Source organism: Camelus bactrianus, chromosome 13 (assembly GCF_048773025.1).
Source record: "Camelus bactrianus isolate YW-2024 breed Bactrian camel chromosome 13, ASM4877302v1, whole genome shotgun sequence".
NCBI classification, from domain to species: domain Eukaryota; kingdom Metazoa; phylum Chordata; class Mammalia; order Artiodactyla; family Camelidae; genus Camelus; species Camelus bactrianus.
Window position 1 is genome coordinate 15309363 of NC_133551.1, and position 22736 is coordinate 15332098.

At 37.7% G+C, this 22736-nt stretch overlaps 1 protein-coding gene and 1 long non-coding RNA gene across 3 annotated transcripts in view; both read left to right on the top strand.

The window, feature by feature from the left end:
- The window catches only part of DDAH1 (dimethylarginine dimethylaminohydrolase 1), a 132864-nt gene that overhangs the window by 21875 nt on the left and 88253 nt on the right, over positions 1-22736 (top strand). The window lies entirely within an intron of this gene.
- Positions 726-18979, top strand: LOC123619272 (uncharacterized). Its single transcript, XR_012511140.1, has 2 exons — positions 726-3198; positions 11355-18979. It is a non-coding gene; the product is annotated as an uncharacterized LOC123619272 (long non-coding RNA).

Consider the following 22736-nt stretch of genomic DNA (forward strand, 5'->3'; position numbering starts at 1 on the left):
GGACACCTAGCCACGGCTCCTATAAACTGCCAGCCTGCACTCAAATCGAAACCACAAAAGCGTTGGGAACACGGAGTCACTCTTTTCCCTCAAGCTCTGTCTTGTCTGTCTGGATCTGCTTCATTCTGTTCTGTTTTCTTGTAACTTCAGCTGCCCTGTGGTTCAGAGTTTACCTCATATCCCTTTAACTGAGCTGCCACCCTAGTCTAAGTCAGAGCAGTTTCTCAATTTCAAATCCCAGGTGGGGAGTCTCATGGGCCCAAAGTTACTTTTTGAGCCAGGCAACCAAGTCATAGGTGGTTGGCAAGCCTGTGAATAGACGGGGTTTGTGTCAGGTGCCTAATATTGGTTCAGCCAGCTGTGCTCAGGGTCAGAGACCAGAGCAGATTTGCTTTAAGCAGCAGAGTTCTGTGGACGGGGCAGAGGCTTGCATATAAATATACAGACACTGGCTGGTGCCTCGTATATAGCCAGCTTCCTCCTGTTAATAGGTGGATCTGAACACTGAACTGCTGAGAAAAAAAAAAAAGATGTTCTGAGTGAGACCATTGTCTGGTCTTTTTTCCTCTTTGAGTTTTAAACTTCAATGATGATAACCTTTTTTTTTCCCTCTCCTGTTGAAAGGTGGCCCTGTCCTACATCCCTTCAGTGAAAACACTTCTCTCCTGCCCCCGCATGAAAATTAAGACGTAATATAAAAAGTTACAGGTGAGTGGAGACTGAGAAGAAAAGGGCAAATGGGAAGAGAGAAGGAGAAGAATGGGGGTGGGAAACTGGCTGGAAATGAGATCCTCAATTTCTACCCGGAAACCTGATGCACCTCCATGATGCTAAGCTGTAAATTAGATGATTAGGGGTGGCGATGGGAGGTTTGTGGAGGAGGAAAAGGGAGGGAGTGGGGTTAAAACAAGGGGCAAAAGGGCATGGAGGAGAGGATTTGGGGTCCTGGGCCCCAGGAGGTAGGAATTCCACCTTGATGTCTTTGGAGTGATATTGCCAAAGGCTAGGACCAAGTGTGAACTTGGAACGGAGATGAACCACTGAGTCCAGCTGGCTGTCAGCTTGCCCTCTTCCTGGAAGCACTCTGGAGACAAGTTCTTAAGCAATCTTCAGGGCAGTACAGCTCAGCAGGAGTTATCTCACCTTCCGACCAGCCCAAATTAGAGCTACTCCAGAAGACAGGCGTGGGCTCGTTGGAGACATCTTTCCTGGCCATTCTCACAAGTGATCAGAGTTGCAGATGACATTTACCTGTCGGCGTAAATTCATCTGGCTGTAAAACATAACATGATATTTTCACTGAGCACATAACCTTTAGGAAAAAGAGAAGGACCTCTTTATTCTTTTGTGTACCTTCATTTGCTTCTCACATTAACCATCCCGCCTAGTCTGATGTTTTGGGGTCTGGCCTGCAAAAGCCGCCTATGTCAGGCTTCCTGTATATTTGGCCTTGGGCACAGTGCTTACACTGCATAATCTTTTACCCTTCTTTATTGACGATTAAAGAAGACTCTGCTTGTTGGACTCCTGAACTCATCCTCCTGAACCTAGCTCAGATGCCCCTTCTCCTTGGAGCATTGTCCTTGAAGCACTGCTAGAGATATGTGTCCCCTGTACCTAGGTCAGCACAAACCGCTCTGTACAGCAGTTACTTCTTTGCATAACTGTCTCCCTCACTAATCTGTGAACTCCTTTCCTGCATCACCTGGGACTTTTTCTACTTCTTTCCCTCCAGCACTGAGCACAGCATGTGGCTCACTGTAGGTGCTCAATGAATGTCAGTTAAACTGAGTAGACTATGTTTAGTGTAGTTTAGCATTCACAGTATTCACAGGGCCTATTCTCGTAGGTGGTAATTTTGGTGCAGTGGGAAGAGCACAGGAGTTGGAGTTCAGGACACCTGAGTTCAAGCCCTTGCCTTGTTCTTTTTTGTTTTTTTTCAGTTGAAGTAGAGGTGATTTACAATGTTATGTTAGTTTCTGGTGTACAGCATAGTGATTCAGTTATACATATACTTTTTTTCATATTCTTTTTCATTATAGGTTATTACAAGTTATTGAGTATAGTTCCCTGAGCTATACAGTAGGTTTTTTCTTTCTTTTTTTAATTTTATTTTTTATTAAAGAGTAGTTGATTTACAATATTAGTTTCAGGTGTAGAGCAAAGCAATTCAGTTATACATATACATACATATTTTTTTCAGATTCTTTTCCATTATATGTTATTACAAGAAATTGAATATAGTTTCTTGTACTGTACAGTAGGTCCTTGTTATTTATCTATTTTACATATAGTGATGTGTGTCTGTTAATCCCAAACTCAAATTTATCCCTCCCCTGCCTTTTCCCCTTTGGTAACCATAGTTTGTTTCCTATGTCCATGAGTCCAGTTTTGGTTTGTAAATAAAATTTGTGTCTTTTTTTAGATTCCACATATAAGTGATATCATATGATATTTGTCTTTCTCTGTCTGACTAACTTCACTTAGTGTGATAATCTCTAGGTCCATTCATGTTGCTGTAAATGGCATTATTTCATTCTTTTTTATGGCTGAGTAATATTCCATTGTCTATATATGCCACATCTTCCATATCCAGTCATGTCGATCCTTGCCTTATTCTTCATGAATCTATGGATTTGGTCATAGTCTCCCTGAGCTGTGGTTTCCTCATATGAAAAATAGGAATAAAGATTCTTGCTACTTACGGCTTTTGTGAAGAGGAAATGAAAAAAAAAGTGAAAAGTCTGTAATGTTAAAGTACCATAAATAAGCAAGGTATCAACAAAATCATCCTTTTGAAAGTTCAGAAAATAATCCTCCTTAGATGTGATCCAAGACAGACCTTTCTTCTGCCAAATCCTGCTCTGTAGCAAAACATGTTACAGAGTTGAAAGGTAGGCTGTTGTGAGAATAATAAATGCGAAACATCTAGTATGGTGCCTAGCACATGGTAGTCACTCAGTGAGTGACAGCTGCCCTTACTGTCATTAGGGTAACATGGCATTTCCTCAGCTGAGTCGGAGGAGAGCAGTTGGGTGATCTTAGCAGGGCAGCAAATCTCCAGTTTTCATACGGTTCTGTAACCCCCTGTCCTTAACAAGCAGCTGATTTCTTGTTCCCTTTCTCCACACTCTGATCTTCACTTGTGTGCTGGGAGGATGACTGTGAGCTCGGAGAAGAGGAGCCGTCAAGATCCAAGTGAGTGTGGCTATCCTCTTGAGCACGCCCTTCAGTTCTGTCATTATCCGTGTCTGTCAGACAGTGGAGCCTCCGCCGAGGATGGGGAGGCTGTAAAAATATCTGCGTTTATCGGCAAGGCTGACACACTACTTTATTTGGAAGTGAAGGTGGAGATGGAAACCTTTCCAGGACTTGATGCCGCTGAGCCTTGTTAATTTGTGAAAGGGTTTTGTACTTGCCCTCTCTCTCTCCTTTTTTTTTAAAAACCATTCTTAATTTTCCAATCCTGCTTTTTGTTGGCTTCATATGTGCTCACAAGACTCCTGCCAGCTTTAGTTGGAAGGAATATATTCCCGAGCTTAGTTGGACATCAGTTTTTTTTGGGCCCTGCCCAGGCTTTTGACAGAGAAGGCAGTGTTAAGGGGGTTGATGGTGTCTAGACAGTAAAATCAGAAACTGTGTAATTTATGTTGTATTACAGACATTCACTTCCCGGATTGGAAAAAGGAAACTGGTTTTTATCTAAGGGAAGTTACATTAAAAACCAAAGCCCCTGGGTATTTCTGACCTATGAAAAGCTGAAGCTTGCATAATTTTACATAACATTCTCCAGCCCCTTCAAAGACAAGAGTTATTGAGAGTGTGGCTGTGTAGGGCCAGAGATGAGAGTAAACTTCCAATTTTCATAAGACAGTTCATAGAACCATATAGTGATCCTTTCCAGCAACTCACCTTTGGTTAGACCCCTGTAAGCTCACAACTCAGTTTGGTTATTTCACACCAGTTTCAGAGGGATATTGGGAAGCTGGAGAGAAGAGTAGCTAATAGCAAAAGGGAATGGAGTTGTTAGAGACTATAAAGAGAATTGAAGATCTGACTCAAGGATCAAAAAAAAAAAAAAAGAAAAAAAAGAAAAATTGGACTTTGTCTTAAAGAAAAAGCATGCTCTTGATTAGGAAAAAGTATAATAAAATTTTTAAAATGCCTTAATTATACCATAATATTTTATGTTTCTTTTTAGGTTGCCCAATGCTTGTAAACATCAGATATTCAATATTTATTAGTGTGGAAAATATTGGAAAGACAGAATCTTAATAAGCTAGGCACATTTATGTGGGACTAAAGGCTTTTAAAGCCTATGACAGCTTTTGCTTTGTTTTGACTTGGACAGTGATCCAGGGCTGCAATTAAAACTGGGCATTTATAATAAATGCTGGAGATGATGAGGAGAAAAGGAACCCTCCTACACTGCTGGTGGGAATGTAAGTTGGTGCAGCCACTATGGAGGTCAGTATGGAGGTTCCTTAAAAAACTAAAAATAGGCTTACCATATGATCCAGCAATCCCACTCCTGGGGATATATCCGGAGGAGATTCTAATTGGAAAATACACATGCACTCCAATGTTTGTAGCAGCACTATATGCAACAACCAAGACATGGAAGCAACCTAAACGTCCATTGACAGATGATTGGATTAAGAAGATGTGGGGGGTATACATACACACACACACACACACACACACACACACACACACAATGGAATACTACTCAGCCATAAAAAAGAATGAAATAATGCCTTTTGCAGCAACATGGATGGACCTAGGGATTATCATACTAAGCGAAGTAAGTCAGACAGGAAGAAAAAATATCATATGATATCACTTATATGTACACTTGATCTTATCCAAAAGGCCAAGAAGCGATGATATCACTTATATGTAGAATCTAAAAAAATATACAAATTTTATTTACAAACCAGAAATAGACTCATGGATATAGAAAACAAGCTCTGGTTTCCAAAGGGGAAAGGAGGGGAAGAGATAAATTAGGAGTTTGGGATTAATAGTTACACACTACTATATATGAAATAGATAAACAGCAAGGACCTACTGTATAGCACAGGGAACTATATTCAATTTCTTGTAATAAGCTATAATGGAAAAGAATCTGAAAATATGTGTGTGTATATATATAACTGAATTGCTTTGTTGTACACCCGAAACTAACATTGTAAATCAACCACACTTCAATAAAAAATAAAATTTAAAAAAAAAACTCAGCATTTCTTTCAGAAAAGTAAAAACTCCTGCATGGAGAGCTGTGAGACGTTATATCAAAGGCTACTCTCACACTGTCTTAGAACAGATCATTTAAAATGTTGTAGTCTTATTACTATTATGAACTGAACTGCTTTTCTATCATTCTTGTAAAATAGCTTTTAAAATAGGAAAATTAATCATCAGATTTCATTACCAAGGAATTGTCTTGTTATTCTTATCAGATGCTAGGTTACTCTACTAGATTTAAACTTCAGTTGAATAGTTTTCAGCAGATTGTACCTGAGTCCTAATTGGGCAGTCAACAAGTGTCAGCTGAACTGTATGTCGAGCTGTTTCTAAATCTTACATGGAAAGGATTTTTTAGTGTGTAGTAGCTACACAATTAAACTTATTTTAAAGAGCAGATAGTTTCAAAAGTATTCATTATTTGATGTTAGTATTAGGTATTAGAAAACAGAGAAGACTTTAATGTGTAGTGTGTTTACTGCTAAATACTCATGATGTCTGTAATATGCAGAGCTCATTGTAGCAGCCAGGGATAGTGATAAAACCTTTTGCACAGCTCTGTCGCCCTTTAGCAGGAAGACCTGGAGATCAGAACTCCATCACACACCTGGGAAGCTGAAGACGCTTCTTCACCATGTCACTCCAGTTTGGGATGTTTAGACTGTTGATTTCTGGGGGTGATAGTCTGCATCCTTCTGTAGCTTCCATGGGTTTAGCACAATGCTGGGAATGTAGAGGATACATTGGGAAATTCTTGGTTAACTGGTGAATTGTCTGTAGAGAAGAAGGCTCTGGTAACCAGCAAAAGTTGAAACATTAGTATTTCACCACTGCTAATTGTGGTAGAATGCAACGATGGGAAAACTGCAGAAATAACAGTAATGATGGTCACCATTAATTAATGATAATAATAGTCATTAATCAAGCACTTACTATCAGCTCACTTAATTTTTCCAACAGCTCTATGAATTTCATATTATTATCATAGTCTTCTACATAGAAGTTCAGAGAAGTTAAGTAACCTGACTGAGATCACAAACTTAGTAAATACTAGAGTTTTTTTAGATTCAGATTTGGTCTGTCTTGAGTTCAGAAGCCATCCTCTTTTTTTCAACTAAAATATGGTTGGCATAGACTGCTGTGTCAGTTTCAGGTGTACTGCATAGTGATTAGACGTGTGCATACATTATGAAATGATCGCCGTGGTAAGTCTAGTAACCATCTGTCCCCATACAAAGTTATTACAACATTATTGACCATATTCCTTATGCTGTATGTCACATCTCCGTGGATTGTATTACAACTGGAGGTTTGCACCTCTATCCCCTTCACCTCTTTTGCCCCCACCACACATACCCCTCCCCTCTGGCAACCACCCCTTTGTTCTCTGTATGTATGAATTGATATTCATTTTATTTTGTTTGTTTTAGATTCCACGTATAAGTGAGGTCACATGGTATTTGTCTTTCTCTGTCTGACTTACTTCACTTAGCATAATACCCTCGAGGTCCATACATGTGGTCACAAATGGCAAGATTTCTTTTTTTAATATGGCTGAGAAATATTCTATTATTTATATCTATCTTTCACATCTTTATCTTTTCATCTATCAACGGACACTTAGGCTGCTTCCATATCTTGGCTATTGTAAATAATGCGGCAGTGAACATCGGTGGGCGTATATCTTTTCAATTACTAGTTTTGTTTTCTTCAAGTAAATACCCAGAAGTGAAACTGCTGCATCATATGATAGTTCTATTTTTAATTTTTTGAGGAAAACCCATACTGTTTTCCATAATGGTTGCACAAGTGTACAATCCCAACAGTGCACGAGGATTCTATTTTCTCTGCACCCTCACCAATACTTGTTTTTTTTTTTTTATCATTTTGATGACAGCCATTCTAACAGGTGTGACTTAGTATCTCATTGTGGTTGTGATCTGTGTTTCCCTGATGATCAGTGGTGTTGAGCATCTTTTCACGTGCCTGTTGGCCGTCTGTATGTCTTCTTTAGAAAATGTCTATTCAGCTTCTCTGCCAATTTTTTAATTGGGTGGTTTGTTTTTTTGATGTTGAGTGGAATGAGTTCCTTGTATATTTTGGATATTAAGCCCTTACTGGGTATATCATTGGCAAATATCTTCTCCCATTCAGTTGTCTGTCTTTTCATTTTGTTGATGTCTCCTTCACTGTGCAAAAGCTTTTTAGTTTAATTTAGTCCCATTTGTTTATTTTTTATTTTGTTTCCCTGGTCTGAGGAGACAGATTGAGAAAAATACTGCTAAATCTGATATCAAAGAACATACTGCCTATGTGTTCTTCTAGAAGTTTCATAGTTTTAGGTCTTACACTTAAGATTTAATCCATTTTGACTTTTTTTAATGTGGAATGAGAAAGTAGTCCAGTTTGATTTTGCATGTAGCTGTCTATTTTCCCAACACCATTTATTGAAGAGGCTGTCTTTTCCCCATTGTGTATTCTTGCCTCTTTTGTTGTAAGAGGCACATATAAGTGTGGATTTATTTCTGGGCTCTCTGTTCTATTCCATGGATTATGTGTCTGTTTTTGTGCCAGTACCATACTGTTTTGATCACTACAGCTTTGTAGTATGGTTTGAAACAGGGAGCATGATACCTCCAGCTTTATTGCTTTCTCATGTTTGCTTTGGCTATTCAGGGTCTTTTGTGGTCCCATACAAATTTTAGAATTATTTGTTCTGGTTCTGTGGAAAATCCTCTTGGTATTTTGGTATGGATTAAATTGAGTCAATGTATTTCCTTGAGTAGTATGATCCTTTTAACAATATTAGTTCTTCCAACCCATGAGCATGGCATATTTTTCCATTTGTTTATGTCGTCTTCAATTTCTTTCATCAATTTCTTACAGTTTTCAGAGTATAAGTCTTTAACCTCTTTGGTTAGATTTCTTTCTAGGCATTTTATTCTTTTCACTGCAATTGTAAATGGAATTATTTCCTTAATTTCTCTTTCTGGTAGTTCATTGTTAGTGTATAGAAACACAACCAATTTCTGTATGTTTATTTGGTATCCTGCAACTTTACTGAATGCATTTGTTAGTTCTAATAGTCTTTATGTTAGTGTCTGTAGGGCTTTCTATATATAGTATCATGTCATCTGCAAACAGTGATGGTTTTACTTCTTCCTTTCCAACTTGGATGCCTTAATTTCTTTTTCTTGTCTCATTATTGTGGCTAGGACTTCCAATACTATGTTGAATAAAAGTGGCAAGAGTGAGCATCCTTGTCTTGTTCCTGATCTTAGAGGAAATGCTTTCAGCTTTTTACCATTGAGTATGATGTTGGCTATGGGTTTGTCATATATATTAATTACTTACATTTCTGGCAGGTGATGCTGGAAAGATTCAAACAACTGGAGGCTGGCACCACTAAGGCTCGACAGGCCTTTCTCTTCCTCTCTATGTGGATTTGCCTTTGACCTCTCCAGTACGGTGGTATCAGAGTTGTTGGACTTCCTGTTGTCAGTTCAGGGCACCCAAGAAACAGAGACACAGAGAGAGAGAGAGACAGAGAGAGAGAGAGAGAGAGAGAGTACACCTGTGTCAGATGGAAGCTGTATTGCTGTTTCTAACCTAGTCTCGGAAATCTTGCCTCATCACACTTTTTTCACTAGAAGCAAGCCATTAAGGCAGACACATATTCAGAGGAAGGGGAAATAGTTTTTACCATTTGTTGGAAGAATGTCAAAGAATGTGTGAACTTGTTTTAAAACTCCTCAGTACCGTAAATCTTGCTTGAGTAGCATCTCTCCTATTTCAACTTTGGGCGACAGGGCTGCCCTGGGCAGAAATGTGAAAGAAGGGTGAGTTGTCAGCAATATCCATCACTCCCCAGTTGTGGCCTTCAGCCCTTCCACGGCCTCTCTTCCCACTGATAATGGCCCAGTGTGGCTAGAGAGCTCTGCTGTCACCAACTCAGAAGTTTCCAGCTCTCCTGCTCCACGTCCCTCCTTACCTCCACCATAGCACGAGTCTAGCTAATTAACACGCCCAGGACAGTGACACCCAGAGATGCTGGGCACTATTACCAAAGCAGCCAGCAGAGCTGCTGCAGCCAGCTCTGACCTGGTGCCAGAGTCAGCTCTGACCAAGGCTCACAGCACGTCAACTTTGCCACAAACCGTTTCTTACTGCTTTCTCATCATCTGTATTAATGATAAGCCACAGCTTTCCCAGGATATTTCTATCAAAACCTTCACCATCCACTTTAGTATATCACACTCTTGTGCTCTCTGAAATGTTAAATCAACACGAGTGGCATAAATAGAAGCTATTAGCTTTGGTATGGCAAACACCTGTCTGATGGCACAGACAAGAGGTGGGTTTGCCTTCCTAGGAAGAAAACAGTGGTTGCTTTGTAGCAGGATTTTTCTTCTTTGGCTCCCTTAACGATTTTGATATGCTTAAAGAGTAAAATACAGCACTCAGGTTTTTCAGAAATCTCACTGCATATTTTTCTCAAGTTTGTGAAAATTCATTTGTAGAAAATAAAATTAAAATACTGAAAGCTTCTTAGAGCTTTGAGAAATGATAGGGAATACTTTTTTGTGTTAGTAAAAGAAATTATTGTAGAGTTGTCTCTAGGTATCCTTGAGGGATCCCTGCAGTTACCAAAATCCCTCATATAAAGTAGCGTATAATTTGCATGTAACCTACACACATCCTCCCTTGTACTTTAAACTATCTCTAGATTACTTGTAATACCTAATACAATGTAAATGCTAGGAAAATAGTTGTAAATACAATGTAAGTGTTATGTAAATAGTTGCTAGTGTACAGCGAATTCAAGTTTTGCTTTTTGGAACTTTCTGGAATTTTTTTTAAAAATTATTTAAAAATATTCACAGTTGCTTGATTCTGTGAATGCAGAACCCACCGATATGAGGGCTGACTGTAGTTCTGCCTGGAATGTCCTCTGCTTTATTTCCCAAACATCATATTTTCATTATGTTCTTAAAGCTGAAATTAAGCTGCAGGATTTATGGTGTGAGGACGAGTGACTCTATACCTTGCTTTTAATCATTTTATAAATTGTATAGTGGTCTGTGAAGGCACAAATCAGATCCATTTTCCGAGTTTAAAATATAGCACTTGATTTGAGAACTATAGACATGACTCTGAGCATTTTGATTTAATTCCTGATTCTTAATGACTTCATCATACATGAGCAGGGGGCCTTGGGCTACTTAATCCTGCTTCCGTGAGCAGCTGCATCCAGTCTTTGCTATGTAGGAGGGTGCAATGCCCTATACCAGACATGCTGGTATGTTACTGCAGTGCCAGATTATAAGGCTGAGTTCAGACACGGAACTGTCACCATCACTAGTGGCCAGTTAGTGAGTACTTACTGTGTGGCAGGGACTTGAGGCTTTTTTATCTCATTAAATCCCCTGAGGTAGATGTTAATGTCCACATTTTACAAGCAGCAAAACTAAGGCTCCAAGAGATTAAACAATTTGCCCGAGATTACCCACTAATACATGTTGAAAACTTGATTCTAAGCTGGGCTTTCTGACTCACCGGCCCTTGCTTTTAGCCTAATATATTTTATTACAACCATTAATAATTACTCTACTAATTCTCCAGTCTTTTATCCATTCCTCCAACCTTATCGTCATACAGACAGCTCCCAGTAGCCAGAGGAAGCTCTTCCTTCCCAGCGGTACTTCTATGAGATAAATCCTCTCTCTCATGCACAGTGAGGTAACATGTATAGTAAGAAGGGAATCCAAATACAATTCTGAGAGCTTGCAGAGTTTCTATTTGCATGAGAGTCAAATAAGCCTTACAGGGTCAGTGACACTGTGTTGCCACGTAACGTATACCTTTTTATAATTGAATTGAACTCACAGGAAGCATTGGAATTGATAGTCACGCTTGGATTGAGACTGTGGAGCAAGGAGGAAGGACCCAGGCTGCCTCCCACTGCCTCGTGTTAATTGGTCTATTTTATGAGCAAGCCTGGGGGGGCACTTGTGCAGAGTTCAATGAGATGATAAAGTATGAGAAACTAAAAGAGTAAGTCTAGTAAAAGCAATGAGACTAAGCAAGAATTGCCTTTTAAACCTTAGGAACCTGGAGGGTGTACTGTGCTTCTTCCACCTCTTACAGAAGTTGCTGAAGAAAGGATGGAGCAGAAACTCCCAGATTGGTGCCCAGATTGGTACCCACATTGAAGCCATGAAAATCAGCATTCAGAGCCTCATCAGCTGACTCTAAAGTCGGTGGCGATGAGATGAGTTTGCCTTACAAAATTTCATGATGGTTGAGAGTCTGAGGACAATTTCCTTTTAACTTCAGCTTGTGTTGTCATCTAGCCAACTTTTACGATGAAAGTCCTGCCTGAGTCAATGTGCTAGACACTGCACCATGGTCTGCTGGGCTGGGGGTGGGAAGAAGAATAAAGAGACAGCCGTAATGGTGATAAGAACTGTGACTGAGAGAAACACTGAATACACTGGTCTAGAATGGGTCGGTCAAGGAATACTTATCAGAAGCGGTGTCATTTGAGATGAGACGAGCATTTATTTATTTTCCAAGATACTTTTATTGCTTTCAGGTATGTGTGTGCGTTTGTATACATTTATCCCAGAGAAATGAAAACTTAAAAAACTTACATAGTACTATGTTGAATTAGAGTGAGTGGTGACAATGAATATCTTTGCTTTGTTTCTGACCTAAGAAAGTATTTAGTCTTTCACCACTAAGTTTAATATTATCCTTAGGGTTTTTATAGATAATGTTTAACAAGTTGAGGAAGTTCTCTCTTCTTGTTTTTGAGTGTTTTTATCATGAGCAAGTGTTGAATTTTTAAAATACTCTTCTGCATCTATTGATATGGTAATATGATTTTTCTTTTAAACTATATGATAGATTGTGCTGATTTATTCTTGAAATATTGAACCAGCCAGTTTGGTTATAGTATATAATCCTTTTTATATATTTCTGAATTCTATTTGCTCATATTCATTTATGGATTCTTGTGTCTGTGTTTATGAGAGAAATTGGTCTGTAGTTGTGTGTGTGTGTGTATGTGTGTGTCTGTGTGTGTGTGTGTGTGTGTGTATGTATGCGCGCTGTCTTTGGTTTTGTTATTAGGATAATACTAGCTTAATAAAATAAACTGGGAAATGTTCTGTCATCTTTTTTCTGGAAGAGATTTTGTAAAATTGGTGTTAAATTTTCAAACATTTGCAGAACTTCCCAGTGAAACCATCTGGGCCAGGAGAGTTCTTTTCTGAAGTTTTGAAACTATCACTTCAATTTCCTTAATAGTGACAGGGCTATTCAAATGATCAGTTTCCTCTTGTTTGAGTTGTGTTTTTCAAGGGATTGGTCTGTTTCGATCTAAGTTGTCAAATTTATGAGTGTAGGGTTATTTGTGGTATTCCCTTGTTATTCCTTATGTGTCTTCCAGGTCTGTAGTAATATCCTCATTTCATTCTTGATATTGGTCATTTGTGTTTTTTCTCTTTTTTTTCTTTGTCAGTCTCGCTAGAGGTTTGTCAATTTCATCGCTCTTTTCAAAGAACCAGCTTCCTGTAGCATTAACTTTCCTCTGTTGCTTTTTGTTTCAGTGTCATTGATTTCTGTTCTTTAGGATTTTCTTCTTTCTGCTTGCTCTGATCTCAGTGGGCTTTTGCTCTTCTTATTCTGTGTTCTTGAGGTGAAAGGTTATCTATTTGTGACTTTTCCTCTTTTCCAATCTAAACCTTTAGTGCTACAGTTTTCCTTCTTAGCACTGCTTTAGCTATATTCCACAAATTTTGATATTTCATGTTTTCAATTACATTCATTTCTCTGTATTTTTCAATTTCCCTGTGACTTCCTCTTTGACTCACTGACTGTTTAGAAGTGTGTTGTTTAGTTTCCAGGTATTCGAGGCTTTTCCTGTTGCCTTTCTGTTATTTGTTTCAGGTTTGATTCCATTACGGTCAGAGAACACACTGTACAATTTCATTTTTTTAATTGGATGAGGTTTGCTTTATGGGCCAGGATATGCTAGGTTAAATGTATCTTAGTATGCATTCTGTAGGCAGTTGAAAAGAATGTATGTTCTGCTGTTGTTGCACATTCTGTAAACGTTGATTAGATGCTGTTGGTTGATGGTGTTGAGTTCTTCTGTATCCTTCCTGATTTTATATGTAGTTGTTCTATCAATTGCTGAAAGAGAGGTGTTGAAGTCTCCAACCATGTTTGTTGATTTGTCGATTTCCCTTTCCTGGTCCATCAGTTTTGCTTCACATATTTTACGGTTCTATGGCTTGGTGCTTAGACAATTGAGATTGCTGTATCTTTGGGATGGATTGACCCTTTTAGCATCTTGTCATGTCTCTCACTGTCTCTGGTAGTTTTCTTTGCTCTGAAGTCTATCTGACATTAATATAGCTACTCCTGTTTTCTTTTGACTAAGAGTTACATGCATGATATATCTTTTTCTGTTATCTTATTTTCTACCTATATCATTAGATTTGAAGTGAGTTTTTTTGTGAACAGTATTTAGTTCTGTTAGACTTTTTAAAGCCATTTTGGCAATCTCTGACTTATAACTGGTATATTTAGACCATTTGCAGTTAATGTAATGATTAATATTTTAGAGTTAAGTCAGCCATTTTATTTTTTATTCTCTGTTCTGTTTTTCTTTTCTCTGCATTCTTCTTCCTCACTTCCTATGGATTACTTGAACAATTTTGAGGATTCTGTTTTTTAATTTATCTATAATGTTTTTGAGTATATATCTTTGTGTAGCCTTTTTAGTGATTGCACTGGGTATTATATTACATACACATAACTTAACACCGTCTACTAATTTTGACATTTTTATCAGTTTAAGGGAAGTATCAAAACTTTATCTTCCTTTACTTCCCTTTATCATCCCTCATTTATAATACAACTGTCTTAAATATTTCTTCTATTTACATTTGGGATCGTATCAGACAATACTGTAATTCTTGCTTCAAATGGCAAGCATGATTTAAAAGCCTCAAAAAAAAGAATAATATTGAATGACTCATATTTTTATTTTTATTATCTGTTGCTCTTCTTTCCTAATGTTCCAAGACTTCTTCTTATTTCCTTTCTGTTACAAGGACTTCCTTTAGCCTTTTTTTTTCAGGATAGGCCTGCTGGTGACAAATTCTCATAGTTTTTATTACTCTGAGTGTCTGGATTTTTCCCTTCATTCCTGAAGGATGTTTTCATTGATACAGGATACTGGATTGACAATTCCTTTTTTTGGTATTTGAAAAATGTATCATTTCCTTCTAGCCCTCATAGTTTCTGATGAAAAATCCACTCATATTTAATTGTTTTCTCTCTGTAGATAAGTTGTTTCTTGCTGCTTCTAGGTTTTTGTTTGTTTGTTATTAGTTTTCAGAAGTTTGACTATGATGTGTCTTGGTGTGAATTTTTGAGTTTATTTTCTTTGGAGTTTGTTCAACTGCTTTAATCTGTAGGTTTATGTCTTTTGCCAACTTTGAGAATTTTTCAACTATTTTTTTTTTTTTTTGAGTGCTTTTTCAGCCTTACCTCTCCATCTGGGATTCTGATGGCATGAATATTAGAACTTTTGTTGCAGTCCCACAGGTTCATTTGGTTCTTCTTTGTATCTTCTGTTTCTTTGCTACAGCCTTCTGTTTTTCCACTTGTTTCAGGCGTATTGTAAATGCTTATCAAAATATTTTTATGATGGCTGCCTTAAAAGCTTTGTCATGTAATTCTAACATCTCTGTCATCTTAGTGTTGGTATCCGTTGATTGTCTTTTTAAAGTTCAAATTGTGGTTTTCTTTTTCCTTGGATGATGTGTGATTTTTCAGTTGAAACCTGAACATTTTAGTTGCAATGACTGTGGATTTTATTTAAACCTTTTGTTTTTACTGGCCTCCTCTGACACTGCTCTGGCAAGGGAAGGATGAAGGCACTGCTTCAGTACCTGTATGTGGCTTCTTCAGTTCAGTATAACCTCTTGAAATTCCTCTACCCATTGCGTTTATCTATCATATTGAATCTGTAGGTCAATTTTGGGAGTAATGACATCTTAGCAATATTGAATCATACAAAGAAGACCCAAATACTTATTTAGGTCTTATTTAAAGTTCTCCTGCAATGTTTTCTAATTTTGTAGTTTCCCTAACTAGTTGATGATTTTGGGTGCTATTATAAATTGCATTGTTTCTTAAAATATTTTCCAGTTGTTTATTGCTAGTGTATAGAAATACGGTTGTTTAAATTGTGTATAGTAACTCTATATCTGTAACTTTGCTAAATGCATTTATTAGTTCTATTATTTTTTGTGGATTTTATAGGATTTTCTATGTACATAATTGTGTCATCTGAAAAAAAAAACATAGTCTTATTTCTTCCTCTCTGAATAATATGTCTGTCCCTTCCTTCTCTCCTTCTGTCCTTCCCCCTGCCTCTTTTTTTTTTTTTCTTTTTGGACTTATTGCCCTAACTAGGATTTTTAATACAACATTGAAAGAGATTATGAGAGTGAGCATCATAGCCTATTTCCAATCTTAGGGAGAAAGCATGCAGTTTTTCACCATTAAGTATGATGTTAATTGTAAGTTTTTCATAAATACCCTTTTTAGATTAAAACGCCTATTTTTCTGGAAGTTTTTATGAATTTCATGAATAGGTATTAAATGTTTTCTAATTGCTTTTCTGCAGCCATTGAGATAATCATATGGCTTGCTATTCTGTTAATATGGTGAATTGGCATAATTTTTAAAATAATGATAAATAACTATTTAAGTCAATGATCAATATTAAAACATAAAAGTACTCTTATTAAAAATAATCACAAGTTGAGGAGGGCCATTTCACCTTTATTTAATACTGTTCTTGAATTTCTGGACAGTGCAGTAACATGTAAAGCAGAAGTAAGTGGCCCAGCACAATCATATGTGCTCTACTCACTTCCACCTGAGCACCGCCCAGAAGCACTCCCTCCTTAGGGCTTTGCAAAGCCCTGCTTGTTCTGTCTGCCTTGAACTCCTCTCTCAGACATACGCATGGCCCACGCCCTCACGTTCATCCAGCCTCTACTCAGGGAGGTCTACACGGACCATCTTATTTAAAATTCCACCTCCTGCATTCCTTGTCTCCCTTATTCTGCTCTGTTTTCCCCACAAGACTCATCACCTTTTCACATTCCTGTATGTGTTTATTATGCTTATCTATTGCTTTAATCCTAAGCTCCACTGGGGCAGGGATCTCTGTGTGTATTACTCATACATGTGTTCCCGTTGCCTAGTATTGTGCCTGGTATAGTAGGTGCTCATTAAATACGTGTTGAATGAGTGAATAATTACTGGAGAGGAAGAGATTAGAATCATGTTTATTTGCTTTTATAAATTGTCTAATTATCAATCCCAGGGCAATCAAGTAGAGAACTATTAAAACTGATAGGCAAATCAGGTGGAAAGATCAGTAGTTACTTCATATAGCATCAGTAACCTGTAAGTAAGTAAGCATTTTTAAAATCTTATGCAAATGTAAAATGCCTGGGAAAAACTTTCATTTAAAAAAATCTACAGGACCCATAAAAGGAAAATTATAAATTTACTAAGAGACAGAAAACAGCAAAAAGATAAAAGGATATGTTTCTGAGTGATTACTAAATATCACAATATATTATGAGGATTTTCATTTTTTCTAAATTAATTTATGAATTTAATAATCTTTAATATTAATGTTATTTAGTAGTATATATCTAACAATGTTCCAGTCAATCTCAACAGAATTTTTTTGCCTTGACAAATGAGTTAAAGCTTGTGTAGATTCAAGAATAAGTGGGTCAAAATAACCAAAAATACTTTTGAAGAAGGGAGGATGTTTGGTTAGAGAATTTCCCTTATTATAAGATATTTAAACACAGTATTATACAATAATAATTCAAGTAGTGCTGGCACAAGAGGAGACATAAAAATTAAGGAGACATGATAGGCAGTCTAGGAGTAGACTCAAGTATACATAAGAACTTAATAAATGTGTTAAGAGGTGTCACAAATCAGTGGGGCTGGGAACTAATTATTTTTAAAAATTAGAGTATCATGTGACACATAAAAAATAAATTCTAATCTCTTCAGCAAGTGGTGTTGGGAAAACTGGACAGCCGCATATAAATCAATGAAGCTAGAACACTCCCTTACACCACACAAAAATAAACCCAAAACTGATTAAAGCCTTAAGTATAAGATAAGACATTATAAACCTCCTAGAAGAAAACATAGGCAAGACATTCTCTGACATAAATCTTAGCAGTGTTCTCCTAGGGCAGTCTACCCACACAATAGAAATAAAAGCAAAAATAAACAAATGAGACCTAATTAACCTTATAAGCTTTTGCACAGCAAAGGAAACCATAGCAAAACATAATGACAGTCTACAGAATGGTAGAAAATATTTACAAATGATGCGACTGACAAAGGTTTAATTTTAGAATATATAAACAGCTCTTACAACTTAATAACAACAAAACAAACAAACCCAGTCTGAAATGGACAGAAGACCTAAACAAGCAATTCTCCAATGAGACATACAAATGTTCAATAGACACATGAAAAAATGTTCAGTATTGCTAATTATCAGAGAAATGCAAATCAAAACTATAGTGAGGTATCACCTCAGACCAGTCAGAATGGCCATCATTAAAAAGTCCACAAACGATAAATGCTGGAGAAGATGTGGAGAAAAGAGAACCCTCCTACACTGTTGGTGAGAATGTAGTTTGGTGCAACCATTATGGAAAACAGTATGGAGATTCTTCAACAGACTAAAAATAGACTTACCATATGATCCAGTAATCACACTCCTGGGCATATATCCAGAGGGAACTCTAATTCAAAAAGATGCATGTACCCCTATGTTCATAGCAGCACTATATACAACAGCCGAGACATGGAAGCAACGTAAATGTCCATCAACAGATGACTGGATAAAGAAGTTGTGGTATGTTTACACAATGGAATACTACTTAGCCATAAAAAGGAATAAACTAATGCTGTTAGAAGCAACATGGATGGGTCTGGAGATCATCATTCTAAGTGAAGTAAGCCAGAAAGAGAAAGAAAAATATCAGATGATATCACTCATATGTGGAATCTAAGAAAAAGAGAAAAGAAGACACTAATAAACTTACCTGCAAAACAGAAACAGACTCACAGACACAGTAAACAAATACATGGTTACTGGGGGGAAAGGAAGTGGTAAGGGATAAATTGGGAGTTTGAGATTTGCAAGTATAACTACTATATATAAAATAGATAAACAACAAGTTTATACTGTATAGTACAAGGAACTATATTCACTATCTTGTAGTAACCTATAATGAAAAAGAATATGAAAATGAATATATGTATGTGTATGTATGACTGAAACATTATGCTGTATACCAGAAATTGACACATTGTAACTGACTATACTTCAATTTAAAAAAAGAAATGAGAGAAAAAAATGAATTCCAGATGGATTAAAATGTTGAATATAAAAACCAAAAAATAATAAACCATATAGGAAAAGAGAAAGAACACTTTTTGTGTGTTATTAGGACAGAGGGCAGAGAGAACAGTGTAGCTGTAAAACAGGAAACAGAATCCCAGTGGGAAAAAGCTATCACTTTCACTATGTTTTATACCCTAATATCATCCCTTAAGTTGATTTTTAATTAATAAAAAGTATGGTGTACAAAGATATTGAATTGTTTTCTTTGAATTCTACATTTGGTCTAAATAGCTGAAATAAATAATCTGAGATTTATATCTGTTTCTTTTCTATAAAATCAAATATCAAAAATATTTAACATATTATACATGGATTTTGAATTAAGTAAATCAGAAATAATAAAACATTTATTTTTCTCTTAAATGTAAAGTTTTCCTTGCATTTCCCTCTGTAATTAACACAGTTTGGGCTATAAATAATACATCCAGTTCGCATTACATGTTTCTTCGTTTGTTGACATTGTTGCTTTTATGAAAGAACGTTGATGATTTTAATGATATTCTTGTGAAAGCATGGTACAAAATATGGAAGCTTGAGGCTTTTAAAAATCTGCTCTATTTTTTTCCAGCTTAAAAATTTATTACAAAGAAAGTAGATCTTAAAAATTTCATCACAAGAAAAAAAATTTATAATAATGTATGGGGATGAATGTTAACTAGACTTATTGTAGTGATCATTTCACACTATATATAAATATCAAATCATTATGTTGTAAACCTCAAACTAACATGGCAGTCGTATCTAAGTAAAAGTAATGATTTAGTACAAGTTTTATGTATATTGTTTGTTTGCCTAGTTGTTGGATTGACAATACCTGTGACATTCCTTACAATTTTGTGTGTTAATTAGCCTTCTTCAGAAAATTCTAATGATGTTCTCAGACTGCATGTTAGATCTTTTTTTGCATTATTACAGATGTCATTGTCGTTTAGTGTTAAGGCTAGGAATCTCTACAGATGTCAACCAAATAAATACTTCATGCACTTTTCAGAAATCATCGAGGGGAGGCAGATTTCATATGCAGACATGAGGAAGAAAGCCCTCTCCCCCTCCCCCCCCCAAGACAAGTGCAAACCCTACGCTGCTTCCCTGCCACTCCCTTCCTCTGGGTCTGCCAGCTCAGGTCCCCTACCAGGTCCTTCCTAATCACAGCTCTTCTTGGCATCTCAGCCTTTTCATGAAAAAACCTCTTAAGTGGTACGTACAGGACCTTAAAAACAAAAACACAAAAAATTGAGTACTGTATATATATATAATATATAATAATATATATATATTTTTTTATATATATATATACACATCCTGGTCCAAACCACTTTTGCTCCATAGATTGGTATCACACAGTGTAAATATCAGTGTCATAGAGTGGATTCCATGATTTGGAGCCATCTTCTCTGAACCAACAAGTTTAGGCCAAAACTAAACAGAGAATTATAAGGTCTGGGGTGTTGTTTTGTTGGTTTTGGTTTGGGGGAGTCAGGCCAAGTCCTGATCAGCTCATGACCTTAATTTGCTTTCACCACGTTATGCCTTCAAGATACTAAAATGGCAGTGTGAAAAGTGAATGCATCTGTTAGTTTTTTAGCCGCCCTAAATACTAAACATTTGAATTAATAAATGGAAGGTGGAGTAGATAAACCAAAAAATCATGTAAGCTAAAATTCATTTATATTTGTTTCTGGAGTATGTCATGTGAAATTTTGCTGGGAAGATTCTTAATTATGTTTGGTTTACAGTAATATTAAAATAACCACATTTCCTGAGTACAATTCAATTGTGCCATTAAGGGATGTGGTATTCTTTCATCATTCCAGGCAGGGTGGAATCTACTGGGAATAAAAACTGGCCATGAATAATCCACAGAAATAAAATAGATTTGACTATATTTAGAAGCATCTGTAACAACAGATTTTGCATTATCTCTGAGTTCTTATGTTAATTAGACATCTCAGAATCATAAAGTTGGGAGGGATATTCATCAGTTCAGCATAGGTTAGCCAAGAGCCTACTCTGTACCTTGCACTGTGTTGCCATGGAGATGAGAAAATGGGAGATGGAGAGGCCTCACCCTCAAGAAGTTCCCTGTTTTGTGGTGCTCCATGTAGTTGTCTCAAGCCTTTGTTCATTCTTTCATGCTCCAGGACCACCAGACAGGGCTGGACCACTGCCCTCAAGGGGCTCACAGGCGAGGAGAAGATGGACCTAAAAAAGGAGGTGATGCCTCACACAGCCCTTTAAAACCTTCCTAACTCTGCAGTGTCACCACACATTTCCTGAGGCTCTTTCAGAAATGCCTTTTATTGGACTTAGGGATGAACAACGTATTTAACTACAGAGCTCGTCACGTTTGAGTTAACCTAGATAGTACCCACTGGGGATGTTAGCACAGAACAGGTGCCTGAGGTTGTGGGAAAGTATATCATCGTCTAAGGCTCCTGCCTCTTGTATTGATTCCAAAAGCAACCTCATGTGGGAAATGGAGGGGCACTTTGAGACCATTCACCTCCCCTAGCTTGACTCTTCTGCTCATTTCATGAGGCTGTAAATAAGTGTCTTTAAGGAAGATTGTTTCTGATCCCAAGCATCAGCTTTGTCAGATTGGAGGTGCTGCTCACCCAGTGACAGACCCAGGGGTACCCAGCAGCATCAGATGTGCTGCTGCACAAGGGAAGACGTCTGTAACTGCTTTTGAAACACTGTCATAGAGTTTTGTCTTGAAGAAGAAGAAGAAGAAGACGAGGAGGAGGAGGAGGAGGAGGAGGGAGAGAAAAGGTTTGCTGGTAGACACAGGAGGAGGATTCTAGCTTAAGGAATGGCATAGTTCACTTCAGTCTCTGAAACTTCTGTCTTCTGTCGATCAGACACGGAAGGGGAAGCATTGGCCCAGAGTCCTGCTTGGCAGACCCTGCCTAGCTGTCTTCAGCAGGACTTAGAAGCCTCCGGTCCCCGCACACTCCCCAGTTTCCCAATCTTCTTGTCTACAGCTCTGGACTTCAGCAGTTGCCGTCTCTGCCTATTTCACTTTTCCGTGTTGCTATCTCTAGCCACATGGCCACAAATTCTGGTGTTTTATCCAACACACTCAGTAGGAGAAGGGCTAAAATGCTTCATCATCCTGAGTAAAGCACTGCTTTCTTTGCTGTCCAAGCCAGCAGGAGTAAACAGCAGGCTGCTGGCTGTGCTGTCTGGAGTCACTTGAGTCTGCTGCAGGAAGCTGGTAGGGAGCAGACCATTCCCACTGCCTTCTCAGATACCTGGCAACCACCTTCTCTTCTTGAGTAGCGTTTGTCTCCAGGAAAACCTCTGCACATGCAATAACATCCCTCTCCTGAATCTTGATTCTAAGACATCTGGAAGGGCAGATGGATAATTTAAAGGATCTTGGATGACACAGACTATTTGGGTTCTGAATATGGGAAGACAACTTAATGGCAGTTCGCTGGGACTCAGCTGGTTAACACCTGGCTGCCCCAGCAGTCCGTGACTTTCCATTACCAACAAGTCTGGAATACGGGTTGGTGCCATGAACGTAAGGGTTGGGCTCAATACCTCGGCTTACTCTCTCGGTCGTGTCCAGATCTCAGTGTTGGAGGAGACGTTTGACACCCGATGGGCCAGAGCCTTTCTAGCCCCTCCTTCACTGGGACATTCGGGAGGACAGTTCATTAGGAAACACATAAATGTTTATGAGGTGGGAAGGATGCAAAAAGAAAAAAAACATGCTCAAGTATCAGGAACCACCATTATGACCTTTTCGAACCCGTCCACTTTTTCTCACTCTTGCTTCTGTCACATCCTTAGAGAGAAACAAGATATTTTCACCGTGTTTATTTGTTTTCCAAGAGCAGTTTACAACAGACAGTCCTATAAACACATGCAGTTTAACGATCGTGTAAGAAGACAGATGACTATTCCAGTCTGTCCTTTGAGCTGGCCCTCCGTGGAC